Here is a 12500-nt window from a genome sequence, read left to right as displayed (position 1 = left end):
AAGCCGGACCCGTAGGTATCGTTGTGTGCTCGCTCTCATTGGCCCGCCTAACCAGAAAATGCCTGCGGTACACCCATTTGGATAAGAGTGCACGCAGATGCGGGCCTCGACGGCTACACATTTCCTCGGGCGGCCGCCTCCCGGCCTCCGTGGAGCGCGGGATGCACGGTCCCATCAACAAGCCTCTCCCGTTTTTACCGTGGCGTCGCGGTTCACCACGGCGGGCGGGTCGGTCTCCTCCGCATAAAAAGGGGGACCCCCGCTTTTTGTTCCACGAAATCGCACAAGCTTTTTTCGCATCCACGGTTTGCCACCGCACACCAAAATGCCGATCCGGCTGCTTACTTTAGCCAACAGGTGGAGCCAGGCGCGCCGTACTTGCGCGGCACTTCCCACGTCCACCGAAGTCGGTGCCAAGGACCACTTTCGGCGCCGGAGCCGCGTACGAGCCTACTCGAGGCGGAAGAACGAAGCCAGCAAGGGCCTGGCCGCAAGTGCGTTCAATTGTCGGGACGTCCAAGTCCCTCGTTCTTCCGTGCTTCCTCTTTCGGCAAGTCGTTGCGGCACCTTCCCAAAGCGCGCAGACCCGCTAATCGCGACGAGCGCGACGTGGCCGTGCCGCCTTTCCCTCGGCAGCAAGCAAAACGCCTGGCAACGTCGACGCTCCCCTAACCGCGATCTCGCACCGTGTTTCGTGTGGCGAATTCAAAAGCCGGCCGGCGCTGCTGCAACCATTACGGTCGGTACGCATACGCCGCGGAGGGCGGGACGGTCATCGGAGCGTGCGGTTCCTCCATCGAGTACTGCGCACCTCGGCCGTCGCATCGCCGTGCCATGACCGGCCGCGCGTCAACGCGAACCGGTGCCAGCGAGATCCCTCGCCTGCAAGAACCGACCGGCAGCCTCCGTCACCCGAGGACGCGGAGGCGCTTGCCGCGGACGGCGGGACGGTATGCACTGGTGCACAGCGGACCCGTCACATCGCCAGTTCCTTGACCGACCGCCGACGCTTGTGCCGTTCCTCTCGTACTTGGCAGTCGCCGCGCGATTGTCGGGTCTCGTTCTTGCACGCTCGAACGGTCGGGAGGGCACTCGGCTGGCGTTTCGGGAACGCGCAGCCTCGCCTTCTACCGACGTAACCACGACTCGCCGTTCGCGCTCCGCCGCTCCTGTTTACAGTACTAGGCGGTCCCGCAGCGGTCGGGTCGCGCATTTCGAGCGCTTCGAGCCACGGTGCAGTGGCGGGTCGAAAGCCGACCTATGAGTGCGTTGCGCCGTTTGTACCCGCGTCCGCCACCTGGCCGACCGTCCAAGGTCGCGGTGTTGGCGTCCGCTGGGCGCAACAATTTGTCACGGGGTGCCGCTCCACATTCAGGCAGCCCCGTGGGGAAAAGCCGACCCCGCGTCCAAACGGGGTCAGCGGCAGAAAGTGTCGGGCGCAGACGCAGCCGAGGCGCTCACCCTTCACAATCCGTTAATGATCCTTCCGCAGGTTCACCTACGGAAACCTTGTTACGACTTTTACTTCCTCTAAATGATCAAGTTTGGTCATCTTTCCAACAGACCGGCGCAACCGAAAGGCCGCGCCGGACATCGGTCCGAAGACCTCACTAAATCATTCAATCGGTAGTAGCGACGGGCGGTGTGTACAAAGGGCAGGGACGTAATCAACGCGAGCTTATGACTCGCGCTTACTGGGAATTCCTCGTTCAAGGGGAACAATTGCAAGCCCCTATCCCAATCACGAAAGAAGTTCCACGGGTTACCCAGTCTTTTCAGACAGGGATAAAGACACGCTGCTTCCTTCAGTGTAGCGCGCGTGCGGCCCCGGACATCTAAGGGCATCACAGACCTGTTATTGCTCTGTTTCGTGCGGCTAGGAGCCGCTTGTCCCTCTAAGAAGGTTGTAAGGTGCTGGGAACCCCGCACCTATTTAATAGGCTAGAGTCTCGTTCGTTATCGGAATTAACCAGACAAATCGCTCCACCAACTAAGAACAGCCATGCACCACCATCCACCGAATCAAGAAAGAGCTCTCAATCTGTCAATCCTCCCAGTGTCCGGGCCGGGTAAGTTTTCCCGTGTTGAGTCAAATTAAGCCGCAGGCTCCACTCCTGGTGGTGCCCTTCCGTCAATTCCTTGAAGTTTCAGCTTTGCAACCATACTTCCCCCGGAACCCAAATACTTTGGTTTCCCGGAAGCTGCCCGCCGAGTCATTTGAGTAACTCAGGCGGATCGCTGGTTGGCATCGTTTATGGTCAGAACTAGGGCGGTATCTGATCGCCTTCGAACCTCTGACTTTCGTTCTTGATCAATGAAAACATTCTTGGCAAATGCTTTCGCAGTAGTTCGTCTTGCGACGGTCCAAGAATTTCACCTCTAGCGCCGCAATACGAATGCCCCCGTCCGTCCCTCTTAATCATTACCTCGTATTCCAAAAACCAACAGAACAGAAACGAGGTCTTGTTCTATTATTCCATGCAAGTTTATTCAGGCGACTCGCCTGCGTTGAGCACTCTAATTTTTTCAAAGTAAAAGCACCGGCCATCTCGAGGCACACAATGAAGTGCACCAAGAAAGAACCGGCATGATGTTCAGTCCGAGCCGTCGCATCGGGTAGATGCACTACTCGTCTGGAACTGAGATCCAACTACGAGCTTTTTAACCGCAGCAGCTTTAGTATACGCTATTGGAGCTGGAATTACCGCGGCTGCTGGCACCAGACTTGCCCTCCAATTGATCCTCGTTAAAGGATTTAGAGTGTACTCATTTCAATTACGGGGCCTCAAAAGAGTCCCGTATTGTTATTTTTCGTCACTACCTCCCCGTGCCGGGAGTGGGTAATTTGCGCGCCTGCTGCCTTCCTTGGATGTGGTAGCCGTTTCTCAGGCTCCCTCTCCGGAATCGAACCCTGATTCTCCGTTACCCGTAACAACCATGGTAAGCAAGTAACCTACCATCGAAAGTTGATAAGGCAGACACTTGAAAGAAACGTCGCCGGCTCGTGGCCATGCGATCAGCACAAAGTTATCCAGAGTCACCACACAATACGGGCCGAAACCCGATCGATCTTGGTCTAATAAAAGCACCCGTTACCCAAAGGGCTCCAGGCTCACTGCATGTATTAGCTCTAGAATTGCCACAGTTATCCAAGTAGGAAGAAACGATCTAAGGAACCATAACTGATTTAATGAGCCATTCGCGGTTTCGCCTTATTTCGGCATGTACTTAGACATGCATGGCTTAATCTTTGAGACAAGCATATGATTACTGGCAGGATCAACCAGGTAATCGTTCGACTGCGCGTCCGTCCTCGCCTTCGGCGGGCCGGACGCAGTCTGTGTGCGGCGGAGGCCACCTTCAGGCGCCCCAACACGCTTATTTTGCACTCCGAGATGACGGCGTTCGAGCTCGCTACGGCACAACCTTCCCGAAAGACGAGTGGGAGCCGTGCGGCAAGAAGCACGTTCATGCTCGCTCTTTTTCGTTGCATCGACTCGGTCGCGCCGTGCGGGTTGCCCAAGCCCGCTGCACTGTCGGTGGACCGGCCGGAACTAGCAACGGAGCCGAGACCGCAAAGCCGCCAGACGACGGGTCACGCCCGCGTCTTCGGCGCTTTCGCATCTGAATCGCCCGAGGACGACACGGAACACACCTCGATATCGTGGTAAAACGGCACCGTCCGACAACCAGCCCCTAACGCATCAAGCGGATGAGGCTGCAGACGACTGCCGTGGATTCCCCTGGAGCAGACCCGAGGACACGCTTGACGAGGCCGAAGCCCGCCGCATATCAGACACCCGGTCGCTTTCGCGTACGCCGCTCACGAGAACCCCCACATAATAGCAGCGATAAGTACCCAGACCTCCTTGGGCACTAATACGAGCGTACTCGAGAAAATTTCACCGCGGGTGTGCCCCGAAACGTGTGGCACGTTGAGCGTGCCACAAGTCTACGTCGCTCTCAAACCCGCCGAGGTCGTAGAATTTGCGACCCTACTCACGAAATTGCCACCGAGGATACGGCCGCAAACGTACCGCACCTTGGGTAGGCCACGAGTTTGTGCAACACTACGCTGACGGCACAGCACCGAGGTCGTGCGCGCACGCACGGGAAAATTCCGCCGCGGTTTCTGCCGAAAACGTGAGGCACCACGACTCTCCGCAAGTTCGCGTCGACTGCGAAAGACCGAAGTCGTGAACGACGTGTCCGCTACTCGCCGCCGACACGCTGGACACCAAACGTACAACGAATCGACGGCGTCGTAGAGGCCCACGACGCGGTTTTCCTTAACGACGTCTCGGCGTGGCACCGACAGGTTAGAACGGCCGACCAACGTTCCCTGTCCGCCGTTCGGCTCAGTCGAAGGGCTCGGCGACTTCGGCAACGCTGCGAAGCCGCACGGTGACGCACGCCATGTCCCCATTTTTTTTTTCTTTCTGCGTCTGCCGGGGTGCCCCTATAATAGCAGCGATAAGCACCCAGACCGCCGTGGGTCGCTCGCCCCGGCTGACGTGGTTTTTCGTACTCCTGCGGCGGTCGCCGTCAAGCACGTCCAAATACGCTACTTTCGTGGGCGCATTCACGCTCTTTCGCTTCGCCGGAGTGCCAGCACTCACTCTGCCAAAAACGGCGAACATCCGAGCGGCGGTTCCCACTTTTGCGTCGGCGTCGCAAACCCCGCCCCGGCAGACGAGGTTTGCCGTACTCGTGCGACGGTGGCCGGCGGGCACGTCGAAAGACGCCGATATCGTGCGCGAATTGGCGCACCTTGGCTTCACAGGAGTGCCGCCACTGACTCCTCCAAAAACGGCGAAGATCCGAGCGGCGCTTCCCACTTTCGCATCGGCGTCCCGAACTCCGCCCCGGCTGACGCGGTTTACCGTACTCGTGCGACGGTCGCCGGCGAGCACGTGGAAAGACGCCGATATCGTGCCCGAATCGGCTCCGTTCGGCTTCGCCGGAGTGCCAGCACTGGCTCGGCGAAAGACGACGAACATCCGAGCGACGGTTCTCACTATTGCGTACGCGTCGCAAACCCCGCCCCGGCAGACGCACTTTGCCGTACTCGTGCGACGGTCGCCGGCGAGCACGTAGAAAGACGCCGATATCGTGCCGGAATCGGCCCCGTTTGGCTTCGCCGGAGTGCCAGCACTCACTCGGCCACAAACGGCGAACATCCGAGCGGCGGTTCCCACTTAGCCGTCGGCGTCCCGAACTCCGCCCCGGCAGACGCGGTTGCCGAGCTCGTGCGACTAGCGACCGCGAAGCCGTCTCGCGACGCCGCTTTCGTGCGCGGCTCCCACTGCGACCTGGGTCACCCGAGGTCGACGAGCAAAAAAGAATGTCGAAAAAAAAATTTTTTTTTTTTTTGCGTCTGCCGGGGTGCCCCTATAATAGCAGCGATAAGCACCCAGACCGCCATGGGTCGCTCGCCCCGGCTGACGTGGTTTTTCGTTTTCCTGCGGTGGTCGTCGTCAAGCACGTCCAAACACGCCACTTTCGTGGGCGCATTCGCGCTCTTTCGCTTCGCCGGAGTGCCAGCACTCACTCTGCCAAAAACGGCGAACATCCTAGTGGCGGTTCCCACTTTTGCGTCGGCGTCGCCAACCCCGCCCCGGCATACGCGGTTTGCCGTACTCGTGCGGCGGTGGCCGGCGGGCACGTCGAAAGACACCGATATCGTGCGCGAGTCGATGCTTCTTGGTCTCGCAGGAGGGCCGCCACTCACTCCTGCAAAAACGGCGAAGATCCGAGCGGCGCTTCCCACTTTTTCGTCGGCGTCGCAAACCTCGCCCCGGCAGACGCGCTTTGCCGTACTCGTGCGACGGTCGCCGGCGAGCACGTCGAAATACGCCGATATCGTGCCCGAATCGGCCCCGTTTCGCTTCGCCGGAGTGCCAGCACTCGCTCGGCCAAAGACGACGAACATCCGAGCGACGGTTCCCACTATTGCGTACGCGTCGCAAACCCCGCCCCGGCAGACGCGGTTTGCCGTACTCGTGCGGCGGTGGCCGGCGGGCACGTCGAAAGACGCCGATATCGTGCACGAATTGGCGCTCCTTGGCTTCACCGGAGTGCCAGCACTCACTCGGCCAAAAACGGCGAACATCCGAGCAGCGGTACCCACTTAGCCGTCGGCATCCCGAACTCCGCGCCGGCTGACGCGGTTGCCGAGCTCGTGCGACTAGCGACCGCGAACGCGTCTCGCGACGCCGCTTTCGTGCGCGGCTCCCATTGCGACCTGGGTTACCCGAGCTCGACCAGCAAAAAAGAAGGTCGAAAAAAAATTTTTTTTTTTCTGCGTCTGCCGGGGTGCCCCTATAATAGCAGCGATAAGCACCCAGACCGCCGTGGGTCGCTCGCCCCGGCTGACGTGGTTTTTCGTACTCCTGCAGCGGTCGCCGTCAAGCACGTCCAAATACGCCACTTTCGTGGGCGCATTCGCGCTCTTTCGCGTCGCCGGAGTGCCAGCACTCACTCTGCCAAAAACGGCCAACATCCGAGCGGCGGTTCCCACTTTTGCGTCGGCGTCGTAAACCCCGCCCCGGCAGACGCGGTTTGCCCTACTCGTGCGACGGTCGCCGGCGAGCGCGTCGAAAGACGCCGATATCGTGCGCTAATTGGCGCTCCTTGGCTTCTCCGGAGTGCCGCCACTCACTCCTCCAAAAACGGCGAAGATCCGAGCGGCGTTCTCCACTTTCGCATCGGCGTCCCGAACTCCGCCCGGGCTGACGCGGTTTACCGTACTCGTGCGACGGTCGCCGGCGGGCACGTCGAAAGACGCCGATATCGTGCCGTAATCGGCCCCGTTTGGCTTCGCCCGAGTGCCAGCACTCACTCGGCCAAAAACGGCGAACATCCGAGCAGCGTTTCCCACTTTCGCATCGGCGTCCCGAAGCCCGCCCCGGCAGACGCGGTTTGCCCTACTCGAGCGACGGTCGCCGGCGATCACGTCGAAAGGCGCCGAATTCGTGCACGAATCGATGCTTCTTGGTCTCGCAGGAGGGCCGCCACTCACTCCTGCAAAAACGGCGAAGATCCGAGTTGCGCTTCCCACTTTTTCGTCGGCGTCCCGAACTACGCCCCGGCTGACGCGGTTTACCGTACTCGTGCGACGGTCGCCGGCGGTCACTTCAAAATACGCCGATTTCGTGGGCGCATTCACGCTGTTTCGCTTCCCCGGAGTGCCAACACTCACTCTGCCGAAAGCGGCGATCATCCGAGCGGCGGTTCCCACTTTTGCGTCGGCTTCGCAAACGGCGCCCCGGCAGACGCGCTCGTGCGACGTACTCGTGCGACGGTCGCCGGCGAGCACGTCGAAAGACGCCGATATCGTGCTCGAATCGACCCCGTTTCGCTTCGCCGGAGTGCTGCCAGTCACGGCGCAGAAAACGGCGAACAAGTGTTTTTTTTTTTTCCTAGAATTTGTGTTATAGAAGGCACATTTGATATCGGACGATAATTTTCAACTTTATCACGCGCACCGATTTTCGTGTAGAGGTTTGCAAATTTATGGGAATTTCTCCACTTGGAATAATGCGATTTAGTAGTACTACGAGAACTTCATGGATGTACTCAAGGGTACGGGGCAAGTCAGTTACGTCAACACCTGCAGATTATTTACACTTCAAACTGAAAATTGTTGGTTGTGAGTCCTCGTGTGATATTAAAGGCCGATTCGCTAACACATAGAACAAAGAAAGAAAGGAAGAAAAAACGCCCGCGCTCGCTCAAGAAACCTGGGTTCGCAACAAGTGGCAACAACAAGCAACCGAGCGAGTGCGCCAAAACCCGTGGCGGCCGAACAAACGCGAAGTCCCAACCGCGTCAGCCGGGGCGGCACGGGACAGGAAAAATCACTTCAGCCGGGGCGGCGGGGCACCGAATAAACCTCGTCACCTCGTCGCAGGATAAAAGAGGAAACAAAAAGTCTAAACAGCGTCTGCTGGAGCGAATGCGTAATAAAACAACAACAACAACAAAAAAAAAAACACCCGCGCTCAAGAAGTCTGCAATCACCACAAAAGGCGACTGTGACCGAGCAGCGTCAGCCGGGGCCGTGCGGAAACGGAAAAACCGCGACTACCGGGGCGTCGAGGCACCGAAAAATCCACTTCAGCCGCGGCGAAAAAAAAAACAAAAAGAAAGACGGAGGGGGGGGGGGGGAACCACGTCTGCCGGGGCGAAGGAAAAAAAAAACGCGTCTGCCGGGGCGAGCCCGGGTGCGGCACCACCGGGAAAACTGTGGCAAACAGACATGGCGATCGAGTGAGTGGGCCGCCAGCCAGGCTCAGCCAAAAAGTGCAAAGTCCGAACTGCGTCAGCCGGGGCGGCAAAAACCGCGTCAGCCGGGGCGGCGCAAAAAACCGCGTCTGCCGGGGCGGCACGAAACCGCGTCAGCCGGGGCGGCGCGAAAACTGCGTCAGCCGGGGCGAAAGAAAAAAAAAAAACGCGTCTGCCGGGGCAAGCCCGGGTGCGGCACCACCGGGAAAACTGTGGCAAACAGACATGGCGATCGAGTGAGTGGGCCGCCAGCCAGGCACAGCCGAAAAGTGCAAAGTCCGAACCGTGTCAGCCGGGGCGGCAAAAACCGCGTCAGCCGGGGCGGCGCGAAAACCGCGTCTGCCGGGGCGGCGCGAAAACTGCGTCAGCCGGGGCGAGCCCGGGTGCGGCACCACCGGGAAAACTGTGGCTAACAGACATGGCGATCGAGTGAGTGGGCCACCAGCCAGGCTCAGCCGAAAAGTGCTAAGTCCGAACTGCGTCAGCCGGGGCGGCAAAAACCGCGTCAGCCGGGGCGGCAAAAACCGCGTCAGCCGGGGCGGCGCAAAAACCGCGTCTGCCGGGGCGGCACGAAACCGCGTCAGCCGGGGCGGCGCGAAAACTGCGTCAGCCGGGGCGAGCCCGGGTGCGGCACCACCGGGAAAACTGTGGCAAACAGACATGGCGATCGAGTGAGTGGGCCGCCAGCCAGGCTCAGCCAAAAAGTGCCAAGTCCGAACTGCGTCAGCCGGGGCGGCAAAAAACCGCGTCAGCCGGGGCGGCGCAAAAAACCGCGTCTGCCGGGGCGGCGCGAAAACCGCGTCTGCCGGGGCGGCGCGAAAACTGCGTCAGCCGGGGCGAAAGAAAAAAAAAACGCGTCTGCCGGGGCGAGCCCGGGTGCGGCACCACCGGGAAAACTGTGGCAAACAGACATGGCGATCGAGTGAGTGGGCCGCCAGCCAGGCACAGCCGAAAAGTGCCAAGTCCGAACTGCGTCTGCCGGGGCGGCACGAAACCGCGTCAGCCGGGGCGGCGCGAAAACTGCGTCAGCCGGGGCGAAAGAAAAAAAAAACGCGTCTGCCGGGGCGAGCCCGGGTGCGGCACCACCGGGAAAACTGTGGCAAACAGACATGGCGATCGAGTGAGTGGGCCGCCAGCCAGGCTCAGCCAAAAAGTGCAAAGTCCGAACTGCGTCAGCCGGGGCGGCAAAAACCGCGTCAGCCGGGGCGGCGCAAAAAACCGCGTCTGCCGGGGCGGCACGAAACCGCGTCAGCCGGGGCGGCGCGAAAACTGCGTCAGCCGGGGCGAAAGAAAAAAAAAAAAACGCGTCTGCCGGGGCAAGCCCGGGTGCGGCACCACCGGGAAAACTGTGGCAAACAGACATGGCGATCGAGTGAGTGGGCCGCCAGCCAGGCACAGCCGAAAAGTGCAAAGTCCGAACCGTGTCAGCCGGGGCGACGCAAAAACCGCGTCAGCCGGGGCGGCGCGAAAACCGCGTCAGCCGGGGCGGCACGAAACCGCGTCAGCCGGGGCGGCGCGAAAACTGCGTCAGCCGGGGCGGCGCGAAAACCTCGTCAGCCGGGGCGAGCGAAAAGGGGGGGGGGGAACCACGTCTGCCGGGGCGAAAGAAAAAAAAAACGCGTCTGCCGGGGCGAGCCCGGGTGCGGCACCACCGGGAAGACTGTGGCAAACAGACATGGCGATCGAGTGAGTGGGCCGCCAGCCAGGCTCAGCCCAAAAAGTGCTAAGTCCGAACTGCGTCAGCCGGGGCGGCAAAAACCGCGTCAGCCGGGGCGGCGCGAAAACCGCGTCTGCCGGGGCGGCGCGAAAACTGCGTCAGCCGGGGCGAGCCCGGGTGCGGCACCACCGGGAAAACTGTGGCTAACAGACATGGCGATCGAGTGAGTGGGCCACCAGCCAGGCTCAGCCAAAAAGTGCTAAGTCCGAACTGCGTCAGCCGGGGCGGCAAAAACCGCGTCAGCCGGGGCGGCAAAAACCGCGTCAGCCGGGGCGGCGCAAAAACCGCGTCTGCCGGGGCGGCACGAAACCGCGTCAGCCGGGGCGGCGCGAAAACTGCGTCAGCCGGGGCGAGCCCGGGTGCGGCACCACCGGGAAAACTGTGGCAAACAGACATGGCGATCGAGTGAGTGGGCCGCCAGCCAGGCTCAGCCAAAAAGTGCCAAGTCCGAACTGCGTCAGCCGGGGCGGCAAAAAACCGCGTCAGCCGGGGCGGCGCAAAAAACCGCGTCTGCCGGGGCGGCGCGAAACCGCGTCAGCCGGGGCGGCGCGAAAACTGCGTCAGCCGGGGCGGCGCGAAAACCTCGTCAGCCGGGGCGAGCGAAAAGGGGGGGGGGGAACCACGTCTGCCGGGGCGAAAGAAAAAAAAAACGCGTCTGCCGGGGCGAGCCCGGGTGCGGCACCACCGGGAAGACTGTGGCAAACAGACATGGCGATCGAGTGAGTGGGCCGCCAGCCAGGCTCAGCCCAAAAAGTGCTAAGTCCGAACTGCGTCAGCCGGGGCGGCAAAAACCGCGTCAGCCGGGGCGGCGCGAAAACCGCGTCTGCCGGGGCGGCGCGAAAACTGCGTCAGCCGGGGCGAGCCCGGGTGCGGCACCACCGGGAAAACTGTGGCTAACAGACATGGCGATCGAGTGAGTGGGCCACCAGCCAGGCTCAGCCAAAAAGTGCCAAGTCCGAACTGCGTCAGCCGGGGCGGCAAAAACCGCGTCAGCCGGGGCGGCAAAAACCGCGTCAGCCGGGGCGGCGCAAAAACCGCGTCTGCCGGGGCGGCACGAAACCGCGTCAGCCGGGGCGGCGCGAAAACTGCGTCAGCCGGGGCGAGCCCGGGTGCGGCACCACCGGGAAAACTGTGGCAAACAGACATGGCGATCGAGTGAGTGGGCCGCCAGCCAGGCTCAGCCAAAAAGTGCCAAGTCCGAACTGCGTCAGCCGGGGCGGCAAAAAACCGCGTCAGCCGGGGCGGCGCAAAAAACCGCGTCTGCCGGGGCGGCGCGAAAACCGCGTCTGCCGGGGCGGCGCGAAAACTGCGTCAGCCGGGGCGAAAGAAAAAAAAAACGCGTCTGCCGGGGCGAGCCCGGGTGCGGCACCACCGGGAAAACTGTGGCAAACAGACATGGCGATCGAGTGAGTGGGCCGCCAGCCAGGCACAGCCGAAAAGTGCCAAGTCCGAACTGCGTCTGCCGGGGCGGCACGAAACCGCGTCAGCCGGGGCGGCGCGAAAACTGCGTCAGCCGGGGCGAAAGAAAAAAAAAACGCGTCTGCCGGGGCGAGCCCGGGTGCGGCACCACCGGGAAAACTGTGGCAAACAGACATGGCGATCGAGTGAGTGGGCCGCCAGCCAGGCTCAGCCAAAAAGTGCAAAGTCCGAACTGCGTCAGCCGGGGCGGCAAAAACCGCGTCAGCCGGGGCGGCGCAAAAAACCGCGTCTGCCGGGGCGGCACGAAACCGCGTCAGCCGGGGCGGCGCGAAAACTGCGTCAGCCGGGGCGAAAGAAAAAAAAAAAACGCGTCTGCCGGGGCAAGCCCGGGTGCGGCACCACCGGGAAAACTGTGGCAAACAGACATGGCGATCGAGTGAGTGGGCCGCCAGCCAGGCACAGCCGAAAAGTGCAAAGTCCGAACCGTGTCAGCCGGGGCGACGCAAAAACCGCGTCAGCCGGGGCGGCGCGAAAACCGCGTCAGCCGGGGCGGCACGAAACCGCGTCAGCCGGGGCGGCGCGAAAACTGCGTCAGCCGGGGCGGCGCGAAAACCTCGTCAGCCGGGGCGAGCGAAAAGGGGGGGGGGAACCACGTCTGCCGGGGCGAAAGAAAAAAAAAACGCGTCTGCCGGGGCGAGCCCGGGTGCGGCACCACCGGGAAGACTGTGGCAAACAGACATGGCGATCGAGTGAGTGGGCCGCCAGCCAGGCTCAGCCCAAAAAGTGCTAAGTCCGAACTGCGTCAGCCGGGGCGGCAAAAACCGCGTCAGCCGGGGCGGCGCGAAAACCGCGTCTGCCGGGGCGGCGCGAAAACTGCGTCAGCCGGGGCGAGCCCGGGTGCGGCACCACCGGGAAAACTGTGGCTAACAGACATGGCGATCGAGTGAGTGGGCCACCAGCCAGGCTCAGCCAAAAAGTGCTAAGTCCGAACTGCGTCAGCCGGGGCGGCAAAAACCGCGTCAGCCGGGGCGGCAAAAACCGCGTCAGCCGGGGCGGCGCAAAAACCGCGTCTGCCGGG

General features: G+C 61.8%; 1 non-coding gene across 1 annotated transcript; it reads right to left on the bottom strand.

Moving 5' to 3' along the window:
* Positions 1–1475: 1475 nt before the first annotated feature.
* On the bottom strand, positions 1476–3290 carry LOC142790343 (small subunit ribosomal RNA). The gene has a single exon (XR_012889454.1). It is a non-coding gene; the product is annotated as a small subunit ribosomal RNA (ribosomal RNA).
* Positions 3291–12500: the final 9210 nt, after the last annotated feature.

The sequence above is a fragment of the Rhipicephalus microplus genome, unplaced genomic scaffold (assembly GCF_043290135.1).
Source record: "Rhipicephalus microplus isolate Deutch F79 unplaced genomic scaffold, USDA_Rmic scaffold_99, whole genome shotgun sequence".
Classification (NCBI taxonomy): Eukaryota; Metazoa; Arthropoda; class Arachnida; order Ixodida; family Ixodidae; genus Rhipicephalus; species Rhipicephalus microplus.
Note: the sequence above shows the minus strand (reverse complement) of the source record. Positions and strands in the feature narration are given on the sequence as shown.